The 20,517-nt window shown below is 34.2% G+C and overlaps 1 protein-coding gene across 4 annotated transcripts in view; it reads left to right on the top strand.

The window, feature by feature from the left end:
* The first annotated feature begins 3,696 nt into the window (after positions 1–3,696).
* The window catches only part of LOC128222502 (low-density lipoprotein receptor-related protein 2-like), a 588,217-nt gene continuing 571,396 nt past the window's right edge, over positions 3,697–20,517 (top strand). For all 4 annotated transcript variants that reach the window (XM_052931539.1, XM_052931542.1, XM_052931540.1 and 1 more), the window contains exon 1: positions 3,697–3,785. The gene's annotated coding sequence lies outside the window, so the exon portion shown is untranslated. The remainder of the gene's footprint in view (positions 3,786–20,517) is intronic.

Below are 20,517 nucleotides of genomic sequence, written 5' to 3'. Positions count from 1 at the left end.
CTAGCACTATACAAAAGCAAAGATATATACATGTAACTGGTGGCTGTGTCAGTGTTAATGAGATAAGGGTAAACTTAGAAACTGATATATCAGCAAGTTGATAGTTAGATATTTTTCAGTAGTTAAATTTATACTTTGAAGGTAAAATGGATTGAAAAAATGTATGATATATGAAAGATTCCATACCTGGATTATTTTGCTGGAAACTGACATCCTTGTTATCCTAAAGGAAGATAGTGGCAGCCCCTGCATGTTAACAAACCAGCACCGGATGCATTTGCTGTTCATGCACAACCAAACCGCTATTACATTAAGTGGAATTTCTTGTTCCTAGTCTGCCAAATACTGTCTGTGGAGCACTTTTGACCTGCTGAATTTGGTAAGAGATGTTATTCCATCATGAATGCCATCTGACCTCCTGTGGTACACCACATTCCCACAGGCAAAGACTGGGGATGGCCCGCTTTTTTCAAAGGCTTCATTGATGGAATTCATCTGCAAATACATGTTTCATTTTAAAATGGTGGCGTCTATTTTATCAACTGATCAGCTTAATGATTTTTTATATGGAAATTAAGAATCAGGTTCATTTGTGTGCGTCAATACTATGCTACAGATGCTGGAATTATTTTAAAACAACTCCAATCAATAATTCAAAAATATAATTCAAAATGATAAAGTAACGGTTGAATTAAGTGTTGCTATACAGTGATAAATGTTGAGACCAGGGCCAGTATTCAGTATTGATCTTAGCCTTATCCTTGTCATCGAAATAAGGCTTTTGGATGAACAAGTCTGAATTCTTATACTATTGCATGGAATCATATTTTTGAACAAGCCGTGCTATATAAAATTCAGAATTTGAGCAAGCCCGGAAGTCATTTTACCAGTGCAGGGCTTGTGGGCTGGTGCTATTTTCGACCACTGGCTTCACTTATAATAATTCAATCAAAGTTGCTTAATAAATACAGCCCCAGGGCTTTACCTAGTCATTGATACACATAAACATCTAACTCTGTTTTGCACAATATCAATTTTGATAAGAAGAAAATATTACTCTATTTATAGTCATCTTTAAAGGAGGAGCTTTCAATGTCAGGGGTGTTAAATATTCAACAGACTTCTTAATATGGTATTGTGTAAACACCTAGTTATTATATTAGTCAGGCAGGTGCATTGTTGCCTTTGTGAGCACTTTTTCAGTCAAAAGCATAGTTGGTAACTTACTGTCAATCACATTATAGCATTTAACTAAAATTTAGTCAGCTTTCAGTACAAGGTACATGGTATGTGATCAGAGTAGTATGATTCTAGAGTGCCATAAGATCTTAAACAAGTTGAATCCAAGTTTGTGTATATATGGTATTAATATGAGCCATAATCGTTGTAACTGAATCTATTAACTGGCATAGATTGTAATTGGTATGAATAAGTGTGCAATAGAAGCCCTTTCATTTTGATCATAATTGAAATCTCCTAATAAAGCGATCTTGACCTGTAATAGCTTTTTTGAGTTCTTGGAAAAGAACTGAATTATTTCAACTTCAAGTTGTTGCTTCCTTTGGTAAACAATAAACAAAACAAATAAATGAATAAATTGTTTCTGAGCTGTGTAATGGCACACTCGATACCTGCAACACCATGAATTTTTAGCATTTGCAATAAAAATAACTGCAATAACTGTAATAGTTACGCAGTCTATTGAGTAACCCTACCTAAGCTTTAACCTACTTTCTACGTCTATTTTTAGACTTGGATGTTAATAAACAAACAACGATATTGCACAGCGTTGTTTAAATGCAGTTTAATACAGACCGACAGGCTATACAAACTGATGCACAATAATTTCACGTTTAGATGGCAATAATAATACTCACTATACACATAGACGTTTAAGTCAGTCGCTTGCATAGTCCTTGTTTTGTTCTGTAAATCTTCGTGACAGCGTGTGAAGGACTTCTGTCAATAGGAAGAATTTTAACTGAACGAAAATAATAACAGCAACAAAATTTCGAATTTCCTACAAATTAAGATATTTATAGCTTAATAACTGACCGAAATAATTTTTCAACTGTTGTGCTTCTACATATCATTTTCAAAATATCAGAACAAATACCAAAATTAGCGAAATTCAAGATAAAGAACAAACTAAATTCGTTCGAAAATTCTATTGTAAGTAGTCACTCACCGAAACTTGCCGGCCGATGATTGGAAGATGCTTGGAACGATGTGTATTCATACATCATTTGAAACATATCAATCAAATTCCTTGAATCGCATAGTTAGGTACTTGTTTGAGAATTATGTATGAAAGTCAATTATCTTGACGCGCTAGCCGCGTCTATATCCCACGTGTTGTTTTCCTAGATAAGAATGACAGATCCCAGCGCTAAGTATTATCGAATGGCAAGTGAACGGAGAGATACTAAAATGCTGACCTTAGGGCTGAACAATAGATATAGAGGAAAAGGCTGACCAAAAAAACTGAATGAAAATATTTTGATATATTTTTTAGTTTTATGGGTTGCAGAGTTTTGAAATTTATTTAATGTACGTGGTGTCGCCTAGATGTAGATTGATACTTCTATATCTACAAATGATAAAAAAGTCATATATCTTAAACTAAACGCTCTTATAAATTATACAAATATTTATAATCAATCAGTTATAATAATTCAATAGTACAAGGAAATCAAAATAACCCATTAAAATTAATTCAACAGAAATAATTCAATTTCCATTTTTCTGGTCAGCGTTTTCCCCCTCATTTATATGGTCAGCTCTCGGGTCAGTCTTTTAGCACAAGACAACGCGCACCTGCTAAGATAGTTCCAAAATTTCGATGTTTTGTTGAAAGAAGCCGATCTGAATAAGTTTTTCATGAAACACTAGTGTCATAAGAGAAAGGTATAACCTACCAACAATTCATGTGTAACCATTGTGTTTTTATTTAACAATGCACTGTTAAATATTGTGGAATTACAGTCGAAGAATATATTTTACAATATGAATCAGCCGCCTTTGGGCGCTACTTGACTCGCGTACTTATGAATAGCGGACAAAAGGTCTATTTTATTTGGCCGTGCACTTCCGTTTAAAACAGGTTCCTGGACGCTTCTGTTTGAGGTATGAAGCCGGGGACCAAATGATGCATGCCTGTCGAAAAGTAGCATGATACCTATGAACGGCACTGCTTTGCAATACCGTCCAAAAATTGATGATGTGTTTCTTTAAATATTATTTTCAGTGAAATTAACTGAAATATCTTAAGAATTTACAGTTAGAATATCATGAATGTATTATATGGTTTTAAATGCTTCATAAACTGGTGTTGACGGCGTTTTCAATGCTTAATTTCTTTCTTCAACACAAGTCAATGATTTGTGCATTATGTAAAATATTTGCTATCGATGCAAAGAATTGAACACTGGGTAAATGCAATTTTAACTCCGAGGTCAAAGCAGTACAAAACAACTTATTTTTTGTTCATCATTAATTCACAGATTCCTTTATAACGGTGTTACTCAACATCCGAAAACGTTTCTTGTTGGAACACTGCTATGCTGTTAATAATCGTCTTGTTAACCGCTGCTTTGTGCAAGAAATAGGTCATATAAAACATAAACTCACGTAGGCCTGTGCTCGAAATAGCTGCGTATATAAGACTGCTCTTGTATATCCCAGTTATCAGACGCGCGGCTGCCTGCACACTGGAACGTTGTGAAAGAGTGCAAAAGTTTTCAAAGGATATAATTAAAGTGTAGTTATAATTTCATTTGGACAAGGTATGTTTGTTTATTAGTAATTCTTTAATATAAACAATTGTGATTTTTCAATTTTTCAGAGATTTTTAAAACAACAATGTACCAGTATGTAAAAAATAGCTCATAGTTGTAAAATTAACGAACATGGGATCGCTACATATTACTTTGGAATATGTTACTTAATTATTAATGGTTTTGACATTTTTCTATGTAAAATAACAATCTGTTGGGATAATATATATTTGTTAAAAACCTTTCAAGTGCTAACTTTATTACGAATAACCTTGATAGTACATACATGAGCGAGTTTCACCAAAATACTGAAGAGAGAAAATATTTTAGCTCATGAACTACGATGAACCGAGGGGAGGAGATGAGTTCACGGTCTTTAGATTTTAAACATCATGATGAATGAATAATAGGGGTGTGTTTTCATTTTTTGTAAAAGCGATTTTGTTGTCCAAATATAAATATTCTCATAAATCAATAGAGATTCACATGATACAAAAATTATATGAGGTTACCGGCATTCATACTAAGCATTATTGGCTCAATGCCAAGACAAACTCTTTTGAACTTCAAATATCTTCAGATTACACAATTTTGACGAATAGGAAATAGTATTAGCTTTCGCTGTAATTCATACAATATGTTTAAGCACTTGGGACAGGTATTAAAACATACCGTTTGACAAGGGGTCTGTTTAACTGTTTCTGCTTTTAACACAGGTTTTAAAAGTTCCTATTTAACTAAACTACTAGTTAACTACGCTCGCCTAATGCTGATGAGTTAGGTTGAATAAAGTAATCTTAACGTATAACACGTGTTGTATAACAATGAGTTCGTATTAAATTTAAAAGTAACGAATGCATGGTGTTCACAGAATGTACGAAGATTTGTATGTGTACAATGTTAGAAGTATTTCTACCCGATCATGCAATTGTAAATCTCTCATTTGCATCAAAATACAAAAATTGAGGATTGACATGGACAGTCAGGTTAATATTTTTTCATCAAAGCAATTTCAATCATAAGTGGGTAAAATTACCATGGTAATCAACCGAATCTAGACTAGTTTCATACACAGGTAACCAATTGAAAGTTGAAGGCATAATTCGGTTAAACATTCAGTATAAAAGTAGGTCAGCCAATGCAAAAGTTTATGTTGTAGAAACCTGCAATCCCCGAGCAATGATAAATCTCAGCATCGCAAGTGCATGTAATTAGTTCAATTGGCGTACTTTATATATGGTAGCATGCCTCTTGATAAGGCCACGCTGATGAAAGTTTTCAAACGTTTGTTTCATTGATATGGTTTGTGGGTCTGTATTCAAGTAGTATGACAAACTGTCCATCTATATGTGTCTGTTCAGCTGTTACAGTTTTGAGATTCGGAGTGTGTATTCAAGTAGTACGACAAACTGTCCATCTATATGTGTCTGCTCAGCTGTTACAGTTTTGAGACTCGGAGTGTGTATTCAAGTAGTAAGACAAACTGTCCATCTATATGTGTCTGTTCAGCTGTTACAGTTTTGAGACTCGGGATCTGTATTCAACTAGTAAGAAAAACTGTCCATCTATGTAAGTCTGTTCAGCTAGTACAGTTTTGAGACTCGGAGTGTGTATTCAAGCAGTACGACAAACTGTCATCTATATGTGTCTGTTCAGCTGTTACAGTTTTCGAGACTCGGTGTGTATTCAAGCAGTAAGACAAACTGTCCATCTATATGTGTCTGTTCAGCTGTTACAGTTTTGAGACTCGGAGTGTGTATTCAAGTAGTAAGGCAAACTGTCCATCTATATGTGTCTGTTCAGCTATTACAGTTTCGAGACTCGGAGTGTGTATTCAAGTAGTAAGACATACTGTCCATCTATGTGTGTCTGTTCAGCTGTTACAGTTTTGAGACTCGGAGTGTGTATTCAAGTAGTATGACAAACTGTCCATCTATGTGTGTCTGTCCAGCTAGTACAGTTTTGAGACTCAGATGTGTATTCAAGTAGTACGACAAACTGTCCATCTATATGTGTCTGTTCAGCTAGTACAGTTTTGAGACTCGACGTCTGTATTCAACTAGTAAGACAAAATGTCCATCTATGTGTGTCTGTTCAGCTGTTACAGTTTTGAGACTCAGAGTGTGTATTCAACTAGTAAGACAAACTGTCCATCTATGTGTGTCTGTTCAGCTGTTACAGTTTTGAAACTCGAAATCTGTATTCAACTAGTAAGAAAAACTGTCCATCTATGTGTGTCTGTTCAGATAGTACAGTTTTGAGACTCGGAGTGTGTATTCAAGTAGTACGACAAACTTTCCATCTATATGTGTCTGTTCAGCTGTTACAGTTTTGAGACTCGGAGTGTGTATTCAAGTAGTAATACAAACTGTCCATCTATATGTGTCTGTTCAGCTGTTACAGTTTCGAGACTCGAAGTGTGTATTCAAGTAGTATGACAAACTGTCCATCTATGTGTGTCTGTTCAGCTAGTACAGTTTCGTAGTAAGACAAACTGTCCATCTATATGTGTCTGTTCAGCTGTTACAGTTTTGAGACTCGGAGTGTGTATTCAAGTAGTAAGAAAAACTGTCCATCAATATGTGTCTGTTCAGCTGTTACAGTTTTGAGACTCGGAGTGTGTATTCAAGTAGTATGACAAACTGTTCATCTATATGTGTCTGTTCAGCTAGTACAGTTTTGAGACTCGGTGTGTGTATTCAAGTAGTAAGACAAACTGTTCATCTATATGTGTCTGTTCAGCTGTTACAGTTTTGAGACTCGGAGTGTGTATTCAAGTAGTAAGACAAACTGTCCATCTATATGTGTCTGTTCAGCTGTTACAGTTTTGAGACTCGGAGTGTGTATTCAAGTAGTAAGAAAAACTGTCCATCTATATGTGTCTGTTCAGCTGTTACAGTTTTGAGACTCGGAGTGTGTATTCAAGTAGTAAGACAAACTGTCATCTATATGTGTCTGTTCAGCTGTTACAGTTTTGAGACTCGGAGTGTGTATTCAAGTAGTATGACAAACTGTCCATCTATATGTGTCTGTTCAGCTAGTACAGTTTTGAGACTCGGGATCTGTATTCAACTAGTAAGAAAAACTGTCCATCTATATGTGTCTGTTCAGCTGTTACAGTTTTGAGACTCGGTGTGTATATTCAAGTAGTAAGAAAAACTGTCCATCTATATGTGTCTGTTCAGCTGTTAGAGTTTTGAGACTCGGAGTGTGTATTCAAGTAGTAAGACAAACTGTCCATCTATATGTGTCTGTTCAGCTGTTACAGTTTTGAGACTCGGAGTGTGTATTCAAGTAGTAAGAAAAACTGTCCATCAATATGCGTCTGTTCAGCTAGTACAGTTTTGAGACTCGGAGTGTGTATTCAAGTAGTATGACAAACTGTCCATCTATGTGTGTCTGTTCAGATAGTACAGTTTTGAGACTCGGTGTGTGTATTCAAGTAGTAAGACAAACTGTCCATGTATATGTGTCTGTTCAGCTGTTACAGTTTTGAGACTCGGAGTGTGTATTCAAGTAGTAAGACAAACTCTCCATCTATATGTGTCTGTTCAGCTGTTACAGTTTTGAGACTCGGAGTGTGTATTCAAGTAGTAAGACAAACTGTCCATTTATGTGTGTCTGTTCAACTGTTACAGTTTTGAGATTCAGAGTGTGTATTCAAGTAGTAAGACAAACAGTCCATCTATATGTGTCTGTTCTGCTGTTACAGTTTTGAGACTCGGAGTGTGTATTCAAGTAGTATGACAAACTGTCCATCTATATGTGTCTGTTCAGCTGTTACATTTTGAGACTCGGAGTGTGTATTCAAGTAGTAAGAAAAACTGTCCATCTATGTGTGTCTTTTCAGCTGTTACAGTTTTGAGACTCGGAGTGTGTATTCAAGTAGTAAGACAAACTCTCCATCTATATGTGTCTGTTCAGCTGTTACAGTTTTGAGACTCGGAGTGTGTATTCAAGTAGTATGACAAACTGTCCATCTATATGTGTCTGTTCAGCTGTTACAGTTTTGAGACTCGGAGTGTGTATTCAAGTAGTAAGAAAAACTGTCCATCTATATGTGTCTGTTCAGCTTTTACAGTTTTGAGACTCGGAGTGTGTATTCAAGTAGTAAGACAAACTGTCCATCTATGTGTGTCTGTTCAGCTGTTACAGTTTTGAGACTCGGAGTGTGTATTCAAGTAGTAAGAAAAACTGTCCATCTATATGTGTCTGTTCAGCTGTTACAGTTTTGAGACTCGGAGTGTGTATTCAAGTAGTAAGAAAAACTGTCCATCTATGTGTGTCTGTTCAGTTTTACAGTTTTGAAACTCGGAGTGTGTATTCAAGTAGTAAGAAAAACTGTCCATCTATATGTGTCTGTTCAGCTGTTACAGTTTTGAGACTCGGAGTGTGTATTCAAGTAGTAAGAAAAACTGTCCATCTATGTGTGTCTGTTCAGCTGTTACAGTTTCGAGACTCGGAGTGTGTATTCAAGTAGTATGACAAATTGTCCATCTATATGTGTCTGTTCAGCTGTTACAGTTTTGAGACTAGGGGTCTGTATTTAACTTAGACAAACAGTCCATATTATTGTGTCTGTTCGGTTATTACATTTTAAGGATTCAGAGGCCGTATTTAACCAATGACAATCATTCCATATAAAAAAAAAAAATATATATATATATATATATATATATATATATATATGTAGGTGTGTGTGTGTGTGCGTGCGTGCGTGCGTGCGTGCGGGCGGGCGGGCGGGCGTGCGTGCGTGCGTGTGTGTGTGTGTTTTCAACTACAGCAGTTTTAAGATTTAGAGGCAACATACAACTAGGACAAACTGTACATCTATGTTTCTGTCTGTGAAACAATTGCAGTATTCCGACTCAGATATTTCTTGTTTTCCCCAGGTCTACCAACATTTCCCTTTTTTGAGATTCCTATACGTTGTTGTTGTTGGATTCTTCTCTCCTTATCTCAAGAAGCTGATAAACTCGGTATATTTAGTCGAAAGAACTTTATATTATACTGCGAACTCTTAGTAGCACAACATGTGCTATACGCTTTGAATACTTTATTTAGCCGAACGGCGAGCAAATTTTTAATACGCGTGCACAGTTTACCAGTAGACAAGTTAGATATAGAACACTCCTTTTGTTTCAAAATAAAAAAAAGAATAATATTACTATATGTTATTTTAAAATAAATTGAAATTAAAGAAAACAGAACAATTATGAAAACAAAATAACTGATCTTGATATTATAGTAAATTGTGTCTCATTCTGAACTTGCTACACTTAAGGTTGTCTCGCCTTCCGACCATTATTTTGTGATATAACTTTAGCTTCATGGGAGCTCTTGGATATTTTGATTTATTTGAAATCGGTATTGCATTGATTGAATTAGACTTATTTCTGGACAATTTCTATATTTGTTAAGAAACATCCTATGGCTGCAGTAAATCTCACCATCTGGGTTTAAACATGATAATACTAACAAGTGTTGTATTGATAATTATCTTGGCAGGTTCCCAACACACTATTACCAGTTGAAACGTAGCCCAATGTCCGGCATGTTCTAAAACCTTGCCTGGCCAGGCCAGATTTTATACATAATGAGAGTTTAAGCTCTGTATATACACAGACACAATGATAGATTTAAAAATTAAACTGCATGTTTTATATTAGATTTTTTTCTGAGATTTATCTAGTTAAATAATGTAGTTTATTTGAATGCATTATTAATAAATATTCTTATACAAAAATCAGGTTTTCAATTGAGCTATGCATGTAGTTTTTAACAACTTGATGTTCAACAATATGAACTGTAAGATGGAATTTCTACATCATAAATAAAGTCAAAACATAAAAATCACCACAAATAAAATATATATGTATGTAAAAAATAAAATATATAATTTATGTATGTAAAACTTGAGTTTGAACACATTCATTTTAAGGTTCGATTTGTAAACCAAGATCTGTGCACTTAATTGTTTTATCCGATTAGTGTTAACAATATTCCCAGGCATTCAATCAAACTCCTTTTTTACTAAATAAAACTCAGCAAAAAATCATTACATTATACATGCAATTTCATTTCTAAATAATTTCTAGGTATATCATTGTGTTGTTTTTTTTCAATATTTTCAGTGCATGCCTGGCCTGACACAATATGCTGAGTCAGCGGGTCATGCTAGACCAGGCCAGGCCGGGCCAGGCCAGGCCAGGTTTTAGAACATCCCCTCATGTCCAGATGTGAGAGTCGGTAGATGGCGAGCTAAACGGTCGTAATTAGATCTACCGTTACAAATTGCATCATCAACTATGGACGCCACGCAAATGAGACTTTCCAATGTCTATACCGTTTTCATACTTTAAAAACCTTGAGATATCCGAAATCCCATTGACATTCTTTTATATCTGTAACGCTCGTTTAATGTCGAAAACATCTAGCTGTGCGTACTGGACATACGGACGGAACGTCATTTTCATTAAGTTGGATATAGGTTGTTCGTTTGAACAAACTGTTCTGGTATATGTCTAAAGCTGTAAATGTAATATGATTTGCATGCTTAGAGATACATACTCCACCTATAGCCATATGTATTCAGTCGCTATAATAAACTCAGTACAGAAACATCTATGTTGTTATACTTCATTAAAGAACCCAAAACACAAACCATATCAATGAAACAAATGTTTCATCAGCGTGGCCTTATCAAGAGGCATGCTACCATAAATAAAGTACGCCAATTGAACTAATTACATGCACTTGCGATGCTGAGATTTATCAGTGCTCGGGGATTGCAGGATTTTACAACATAAACTTTTGCATTGGCTGACCTACTTTTATACTGAATGTTTAACCGAATTATGCCTTCAACTTTCAATTGGTTACATGTGTATGAAACTAGTCTAGATTCGGTTGATTACCATGGTAATTTTACCCACTTATGATTGAAATTGCTTTGATGAAAAAATATTAACCTGACTGTCCATGTCAATCCTATGTCAATTTTTGTCTTTTGATGCAAATGAGAGATTTACAATTGCATGATCGGGTAGAAATACTTCTAACATTGTACACATACAAATCTTCGTACATTCTGTGAACACCATGCATTCGTTACTTTTAAATTTAATACGAACTCATTGTTATACAACACGTGTTATACGTTAAGATTACTTTATTCCACCTAACTGATCAGCATTAGGCGAGCGTAGTTAACTAGTAGTTTAGTTAAATAGGAACTTTTAGAACCTGTGTTAAAAGCAGAAACAGTTAAACAGACCCCTTGTCAAACGGTATGTTTTAATACCTGTCCCAAGTGCTTAAACATATTGTATGAATTACAGCGAAAGCTAATACTATTTCCTATTCGTCAAAATTGTGTAATCTGAAGATATTTGAAGTTCAAAAGAGTTTGTCTTGGCATTGAGCCAATAATGCTTAGTATGAATGCCGGTAACCTCATATAATTTTTGTATCATGTGAATCTCTATTGATTTATGAGAATATTTATATTTGGACAACAAAATCGCTTTTACAAAAAATGAAAACACACCCCTATTATTCATTCATCATGATGTTTAAAATCTAAAGACCGTGAACCCCTCTCCTCCACTCGGTTCATCGTAGTTCATGAGCTAAAATATTTTCTCTCTTCAGTATTTTGGTGAAACTCGCTCATGTATGTACTATCAAGGTTATTCGTAATAAAGTTAGCACTTCAAAGGTTTTTAACAAATATATATTATCCCAACAGATTGTTATTTTACATAGAAAAATGCCAAAACCATTAATAATTAAGTAACATATTCCAAAGTAATATGTAGCGATCCCTGTTCGTTAATTTTACAACTATGAGCAATTTTTTACATACTGGTACATTGTTGTTTTAAAAATCTCTGAAAAATTGAAAAATCACAATTGTTTATATTAAAGATTTACTAATAAACAAACATACCTTGTCCAAATGAAATTATAACTACGCTTTAATTATATCCTTTGAAAACTTTTGCACTCTCACAACGTTCCAGTGTGCAGGCAGCCGCGCGTCTGATAACTGGGATATACAAGAGCAGTCTTATATACGAAGCTATTTCGAGCACAGGCCTACGTGAGTTTATGTTTTATATGACCTATTTTTTGCACACAGCAGCGGTTAACAAGACGATTCTTAACAGCATAGCAGTGTTCCAACAAGAAAAGTTTTCGGATGTTGAGTAACACCGTTATAAAGGAATCTGTGAATAAATGATGAACAAAAAATAAGTTGTTTTGTACTGCTTTGACCTCGGAGTTAAAATTGCATTTACCCAGTGTTCAATTCTTTGCATCGATAGCAAATATTTTACATAATGCACAAATCATTGACTTGTGTTGAAGAAAGAAATTAAGCATTGAAAACGCCGTCAAGACCAGTTTATGAAGTATTTAAAACCATATAATACATTCATGATATTCTAACTGTAAATTCTTAAGATATTTCAGTTAATTTCACTGAAAATAATATTTAAAGAAACACATCATCAATTTTTGGACGGTACTTGCAAAGCAGTGCCGTTCATAGGTATCATGCTACTATTCGACAGGCATGCATCATTTGGTCCCCGGCTTCATACCTCAAACAGAAGCGTCCAGGAACCAGTTTTAAACGGAAGTGCACGGCCAAATAAAATAGACATTTTGTCCGCTATTCATAAGTACGCGAGTCAAGTAGCGCCCAAAGGCGGCTGATTCATATTGTAAAATATATTCTTCGACTGTAATTCCACAATATTTAACAGTGCATTGTTAAATAAAAACACAATGGTTAGACATGAATTGTTGGTAGATTATACCTTTCTCTTATGACACTAGTGTTTCATGAAAAACTTATTCAGATTGGCTTCTTTCAACAAAACATTGAAATTTTTTAACTATCTTAGCAGGTGCGCGTTGTCTTGTGCTAAAAGACTGACCCGAGAGCTGACCATATAAATGAGGGGGAAAACGCTGACCAGAAAAATGGAAATTGAATTATTTCTGTTGAATTAATTTTAATGGGTTATTTTGATTTCCTTGTACTATTGAATTTATTATAACTGATTGATTATAAATATTTGTATAATTTATAAGAGCGTTTAGTTTAAGATAGATGACTTTTTTATCATTTGCAGATATAGAAGTATCAATCTACATCTAGGCGACACCACGTACATTAAATATATTTCAAAACTCTGCAACCCATAAAACTCTAAAAAATATATCAAAATATTTTCATTCAGTTTTTATTTGGTCAGCCTTTTACTCTATATCTATTGTTCAGCCCTAAGGTCAGCATTTTAGTATCTCTCCGTTCACTTGCCATTCGATGATACTTAGCGCTGGGATCTGTCATTCTTATCTAGGAAAACAACACGTGGGATATAGACGCAGCTAGCGCGTCAAGATAATTGACTTTCATACATAATTCTCAAACAAGTACCTAACTATGCGATTCAAGGAATTTGATTGATATGTTTCAAATGATGTATGAATACACATCGTTCCAAGCATCTTCCAATCATCGGCCGGCAAGTTTCGGTGAGTGACTACTTACAATAGAATTTTCGAACGAATTTAGTTTGTTCTTTATCTTGAATTTCGCTAATTTTGGTATTTTGTTCTGATATTTTGAAAATGATATGTAGAAGCACAAACAGTTGAAAAATTATTTCGGTCAGTTATTAAGCTATAAATATCTTAATTTGTAGGAAATTCGAAATTTTGTTGCTGTTATTAGTTTCGTTCAGTTAAAATTCTTCCTATTGACAGGAGTCCTTTACACGCTGTCACGAAGATTTACAGAACAAAACAAGGACTATGCAAGCGACTGACTTCAACGTCTATGTGTATAGTGAGTATTATTATTGCCATCTAAACGTGAAATTATTGTGCATCAGGTTTGTATAGCCTGTCGGTCTGTATTAAACTGCATTTAAACAACGCTGTGCAATATCGTTGTTTGTTTATTAACATCCAAGTCTAAAAATAGACGTAGAAAGTAGGTTAAAGCTTAGGTAGGGTTACTCAATAGACTGCGTAACTATTACAGTTATTGCAGTTATTTTTATTGCAAATGCTGAAAATTCATGGTGTTGCAGGTATCGAGTGTGCCATTACACAGCTCAGAAACAATTTATTTATTTATTTGTTTTGTTTATTGTTTACCAAAGGAAGCAACAACTTGAAGTTGAAATAATTCAGTTCTTTTCCAAGAACTCAAAAAAGCTATTACAGGTCAAGATCGCTTTATTAGGAGATTTAAATTATGATCAAAATGAAAGGGCTTCTATTGCACACTTATTGCATACCAATTACAATCTATGCCAGTTAATAGATTCAGTTACAACTGATTATGGCTCATATTAATACCATATATAAACAAACTTGGATTCAACTTGTTTAAGATCTTATGGCACCCTAGAATCATACTACTCTGATCACATACCATAGTACCTTGTACTGAAAGCTGACTAAATTTTAGTTAAATGCTATAATGTGATTGACAGTAAGTTACCAACTATGCTTATTTGACTGAAAAAGTGCTCACAAAGGCAACAATGCACCTGCCTGACTAATATAATAACTAGGTGTTTACACAATACCATATTAAGAAGTCTGTTTGAATATTTAACACCCCTGACATTGAAAGCTCCTCCTTTAAAGATGACTTATAAATAGAGTAATATTTTCTTCTTATCAAAATTGATATTGTGCAAAACAGAGTTAGATGTTTATGTGTATCAATGACTAGGTAAAGCCCTGGGGCTGTATTTATTAAGCAACTTTGATTGAATATTATTATAAGTGAAGCCAGTGGTCGAAAATAGCACCAGCCCACAAGCCCTGCACTGGTAAAATGACTTCCGGGCTTGCTCAAATTCTGAATTTTATATAGCACGGCTTGTTCAAAAATATGATTCCATGCAATAGTATAAGAATTCAGACTTGTTCATCCAAAAGTCTTATTTCGATGACAAGGATAAGGCTAAGATCAATACTGAATACTGGCCCTGGTCTCAACATTTATCACTGTATAGCAACACTCTTAATTCAACCGTTACTTTATCATTTTGAATTATATTTTTGAATTATTGATTGGAGTTGTTTTAAAATAATTCCAGCATCTGTAGCATAGTATTGACGCACAACAAATGAACCTGATTCTTAACTTCCATATAAAAAATCATTAAGCTGATCAGTTGATAAAATAGACGCCACCATTTTAAAATGAAACATGTATTTGCAGATGAATTCCATCAATGAAGCCTTTGAAAAAAGCGGGCCATTCCCCAGTCTTTGCCTGTGGGAATGTGGTGTATCACAGGAGGTCAGATGGCATTTCATGGTGGAATAACATCTCTTACCAAATTCAGCAGGTCAAAAGTGCTCCACAGACAGTATTTGGCAGACTAGGAACAAGAAATTCCACTTAATGTAATAGCGGTTTGGTTGTGCATGAACAGCAAATGCATCCGGTGCTGGTTTGTTAACATGCAGGGGCTGCCACTATCTTCCTTTAGGATAACAAGGATGTCAGTTTCCAGCAAAATAATCCAGGTATGGAATCTTTCATATATCATACATTTTTTCAATCCATTTTACCTTCAAAGTATAAATTTAACTACTGAAAAATATCTAACTATCAACTTGCTGATATATCAGTTTCTAAGTTTACCCTAATCTCATTAACACTGACACAGCCACCAGTTACATGTATATATATTTGCTTTTGTATACTGCTAGTACATGTACATGTTTTTTTGTGTTTCTCTGTTAATGTAAATCGTTTATTATTAAAGCATATTCTTCTTGTCTTCTAATGCAGGAAGAACCCCAGGTCTTACTGTTAAGGAACGCAATGAGGTTGTGACCATTAGGCTCAAAGCTGTGGAGAAAGATGTCTAGCCAGGAGACATACTGATGTTATGCTTTACTGATGTTGTTGCCAACACCTACAAACCATTCACTACAACTACCACAACGAACAATGTACTGATAATGCAGGTGAATTTAATTTTAGAATAACCATCAGATATCTAGAAAATTTCAGCTGAGTGTCATTCATTTGGTCCAAAAGCCTATGATCTTTTGTCAGATCATACTTAAAACAACAAGCATCAATGCTGTTTGAAAACTTTTTTTTCATTTTTGTTTCATTCAGCTTAAGATTTGTGTTTGTCTAGATGATACAATATGACAAATGCCCATAATTAAAGCAAAAAAACAATACTTGTTTCCAAACACAATACATTCTTTATTGTGTCTCTAATTTCAGCTGTATTTCTTATTTATTGATTAAAATATGTTTGTTAATTTGGTATTTTAAAGTATTCAAGGTTTGTATTTATAATTAGCATATGTGAACATTTGCAGAAAATCTGATCTACCTTTGTGAAAGAGGCCAAGAGGGGATTGGATGGTGGAGTTTTAGATGACACAATGCTGACTGTTTCCACCCAGCTGATTTTGCTTCCTACTGGCAGCAGAAGGAAATCTTCACTTTTATACTACTTCAACTACCATTTCCTCATATTCAAACATTACTAGAAAGGTCTGAAAGGCAATCATGCTATCTTCAGTGATAAATGAAGAATGATAAACTCCTGTGTTATAAATTCTGCTGCAACTTGAGATCACCAGTATGTACAGACATTGCCAAATCTATTGCATTTAATACTTGTGTCTTATCAGTGCTCTATGCATAGAAATTGTACTTGAAGTTAACTATGATTTTATTAAGATGCGATTTTTCACTCTGTATTGATGTTCACATACTTTCTGTTGCTATACCAGTGCCACTAACAGATAATCTAGATGAATTCGTTTTTATTTATTTCTACCACTGTTGTCTATGATCATTTTCATATCATATAGTTAGTACACTTCATTATATACAAGGCAGTCAATGTCTAATTTCCTATAACAACTCAGCAATAAGCCTTTTGACATTTCTGCTTTCAATTGTCTTTATATTTTTCATTAACATTTCTTTCTAAGTTTGAAGTCTGATCACTGTTAAAAAAACAGGCTCTACTTCATGGCTGCCTAGAAATGTCTTCCAAATTGATAATTATTAAAAATAACAATAACCTAATGTCCTTATGGAAACATAGTCCAAACATTCCTCAACGGCTATGAAATTATTTTGGACAATCCTTTTTGCAGTTTACAGCCTTTAAAAATTTAAGATTTCCCCCCAACCAAATGCACTGCTTAACCTATAAATAAATGATTTTTGACATATTATAATTATTTTCACTCATTGCATGTTTTTTCTGCTACAATGTTATCATGTTTTCATGTGTATCATTTAAGATTCATTGTTTTCACATTATTAATTCACTCATGATTCATTGCTAATCTCATTTTATGTAAATGTCTTCTTGTTCAATTGTAAATAATGACAAATGCTGCTCAAAAGAGTGTGATAATGGATATACTCTTCCTGTCATTCATGTTATATGATAATTGTCAGCTGCGGCATCTTCCATTAATTGCATTACTTTCACTTTGCCTCAGATTTAATAGTATGTGTGATGGTTTTATGTTGTTGCTATTAGAACAGGGGTTATTTTGATAAGCCAAATATACTGTACATTATCATTTCGCCAAAGTAGTTCATTATAGATTCATATAACACCACAGACTGGTTAATTGTAATGGTAAACTATTTTTCAATTCTTTTAAAAGAAATCCATCCTTTGATATAACCTTCATCTTACACCATTATTTCCTAGAGCTTTACCTTGCATTTCTGTCATTCAGGCATACATTTCAAGGGACTAGACACCAGATGATACCATTGCAAGATGATAAAAAAACTGTCCAAAACTTTAATGGAATGTATATCTTAGTGTACATTTTAATTGAGTTTTTGAACCGAGTAAATCCCAGTTATTTCAAAACAAAGCTTCTGAGTGTGTCTTGTAAAAATCACCGGACCCCCACATGCTATTCCTTAGTGTATACATACAGCTGAGACAGGGATAGAAATATTTATTTTTTCATTTAAAATATTGCATTTTTGACCTCATACTAGCCCTTATTCATAAGTTCGGTCTTGTTTTAAGGAAAAATTGAACTTGCTGATTTTGGTACTTTTGGTTCATCCCCAATTGATCTAATAAACCCTAGTATAATATTGATAATTATGGAGAAATAAGGACATACTTTATATGTAATGTTAATTTGGCTCAATTTAAGACTTATTCAGATTATGAAATAAAATACTGCATTATAACATTTATTTAATCTTAGACCAACTATAAAAACGCTCAAAAGAGAATGTCCCTTTTCATATACCTTGTTCTTATTTTTCTGAAATTGATTTGCTGGTGTTTAGGCATTGGTCTATTACAGGTGTGGTTGACTGTTGATATGTAAATTTAACCAGCTACGATAACAACATCATATGCATTCACCACTGTCAGCATTTTAACTGCTACAGCTAATGAAGAACATCCACTAGCTATGCTGTTATATTAAGTGCCATTTATAAATAATATTCAACATTTTATTGTTTAAATCTATTTTGTATTACATTTTTCCTTTGAGATTCATTAAAAACATTTACAAAATATCAATAAAAATTATATCCGTATGCACTTCAGTGTTCATGTTTTGTGGTTTTCTTATTACCAAAGCCAAAATAGTTGTTGTCATAGCCTATTAGTTGTTACCAAATTTTTTAACATTGCCATGCTTAAGCTAGGCCTGCTTCCATTTTCCGACTCCTTGCTGCTGTATTACTATTCCCCACTGTGCCTTTTGTTAGGCAGAGCTTCCATCAATAATTATGAATTATATTTTATATTCAAAATGTCAATTCAAAAAAAGTTTAAAAATAATACAGAAACATAATTGTGATACTTATTTGAGATAAAAGCAACCCTTACCATTTGTATTGGTATTGAGAGTAGTTACAACACATCTACAATAATTTATTAACATTGACCCTTGCAAATGCCCCATTAGCGCTCTTTTAATGCACATCAAAAGATCACAGTCTGACCTTGCACCCTGCCCTTTTTAAATCATTGCTCTGGTCCTGAATTCCCACTTAAGAAACTTTCTTCTACAAAAAAATACCAGACTAGGAGTGTTGTACGGTCTGATTCAATCTCCTCTTTCCACACATCTGACATTCATACAACCAGTTGTAACGTGTATAGTTGGATCAAGAGAACGATCGAGGAGGATATATAACTATTCCATTTTGCGGGGAAAGCCATTTTCTACAATCATCGTGCGATTTCGGCAACATCCTGTGAGTGGGATAGCGTATCGAGCCGTCAGAGATGTGCGTGCCATTTGTATCTCCTAAAGTATTTGAGTTTCTATAGTGACATTTCAGATATTGTACAGAGTTGTGTTTGATATGGCATTTAGGAAAAACAGTAACAGTTCTTCATTTACTAGAAACATACCGTGTATTATACAGGGACTCGTTTCATTTAGTTGCCTGTATCGTTATTTAAACAAACAGATACTCTGTTGAAATAATAAAACACAAAATATTGCCACACGAATCTTTAATTTATTTTCCATACTGCAATATTATTATTGTTAAGACGCAAAAACAAAAATGTTTGAGTAAAGTATTTGCTTAATGTAAAACTGGTTTCTTCCAAATCTCAAAAAGTAAATGAAAGATTTGGGATATGCTTTTTCTAAAGAAACACGCGTTTTGCAATTTACGGACCAAGGCCGCAAATACCTAGGCATTTCCTATTCATTCCATATGGTCCAAAATACGTAGCAAGCTGTTCGCTGATTATCTTTGTCAGTTTCATAATTCATTTGCAGCAAAATTTTGACAAATTATACGTGTTTCACATTGCCATAGCAATCAATTTTCTCTCCAAGGACAAAATGTTATGTACACTCAGATACGGTATGATTTATTATTATAGTCAAGTGTCTCTTGAACAAGTGATCTCATATTATTACAGTTTAAAGGCCTAGTTTAAGGAATGTTTGGCATGATAATTCCCTGCTGTGCATCTCTCTGTGTATTCGTTTATTGGCTCTGGGTCATTTAGGGTCCATTTTTATGATAAAAAGGCAAACCTGCCCAGCAGGATACTCAGATTGGAGATCTGATAAGACAATGAGGCAATAAGATTAAGATCAATTAACAGTGGTTGTGTACAAATACACGGTTGTTGCTTTTTGGGGGGGGGGGTCACTTATTGAAGGCTTCAACTAGGCCTTTAAGGCATTCCCCTGAAAGCAAAGTTTGTGACATTTCGATAAAATAAATGCACACTAATGCAAAGCCATTATGGCAGACATTCTCTCAGGGTTCATTTATAAATATAACAGAAACCATTAACTGTAATTGACACCAATACTCATACATAAGTGCTTTAAAAGTGTCTACAATTGTAGGTTTTGTGCATGTTTTCTCTTAAAACTACTTAATTAAATGTTGCTACTTAATCTTACTGTGAAAATCCTCTTTTGTATGGATAGCACAGATTGCCTCTAAATTGGGAAACTATTTTAGCTGTCAGAAAAGTATTAATTTGATAATGGTCATTCCAAATTAAATACATTTGCCATCACAAGAATGGCTACTTCTGTTTTCTCGACACCAACGAAATATCCTTCTGAAGCCAATACTTATGCAAAATAATTATTACGTGAATTAAGGATATTAAGCAAGTAAACAATACTTAAGTCATTTATAAACCTGCAAGAGAATAGTTTTGGATTTATTTTTTCT

Source organism: Mya arenaria, chromosome 16 (genome assembly GCF_026914265.1).
Source record: "Mya arenaria isolate MELC-2E11 chromosome 16, ASM2691426v1".
NCBI lineage: Eukaryota > Metazoa > Mollusca > Bivalvia > Myida > Myidae > Mya > Mya arenaria.
The sequence above is the reverse complement of the archived record's forward strand: the minus strand, read 5'-3'. Positions and strand labels throughout refer to the sequence as shown.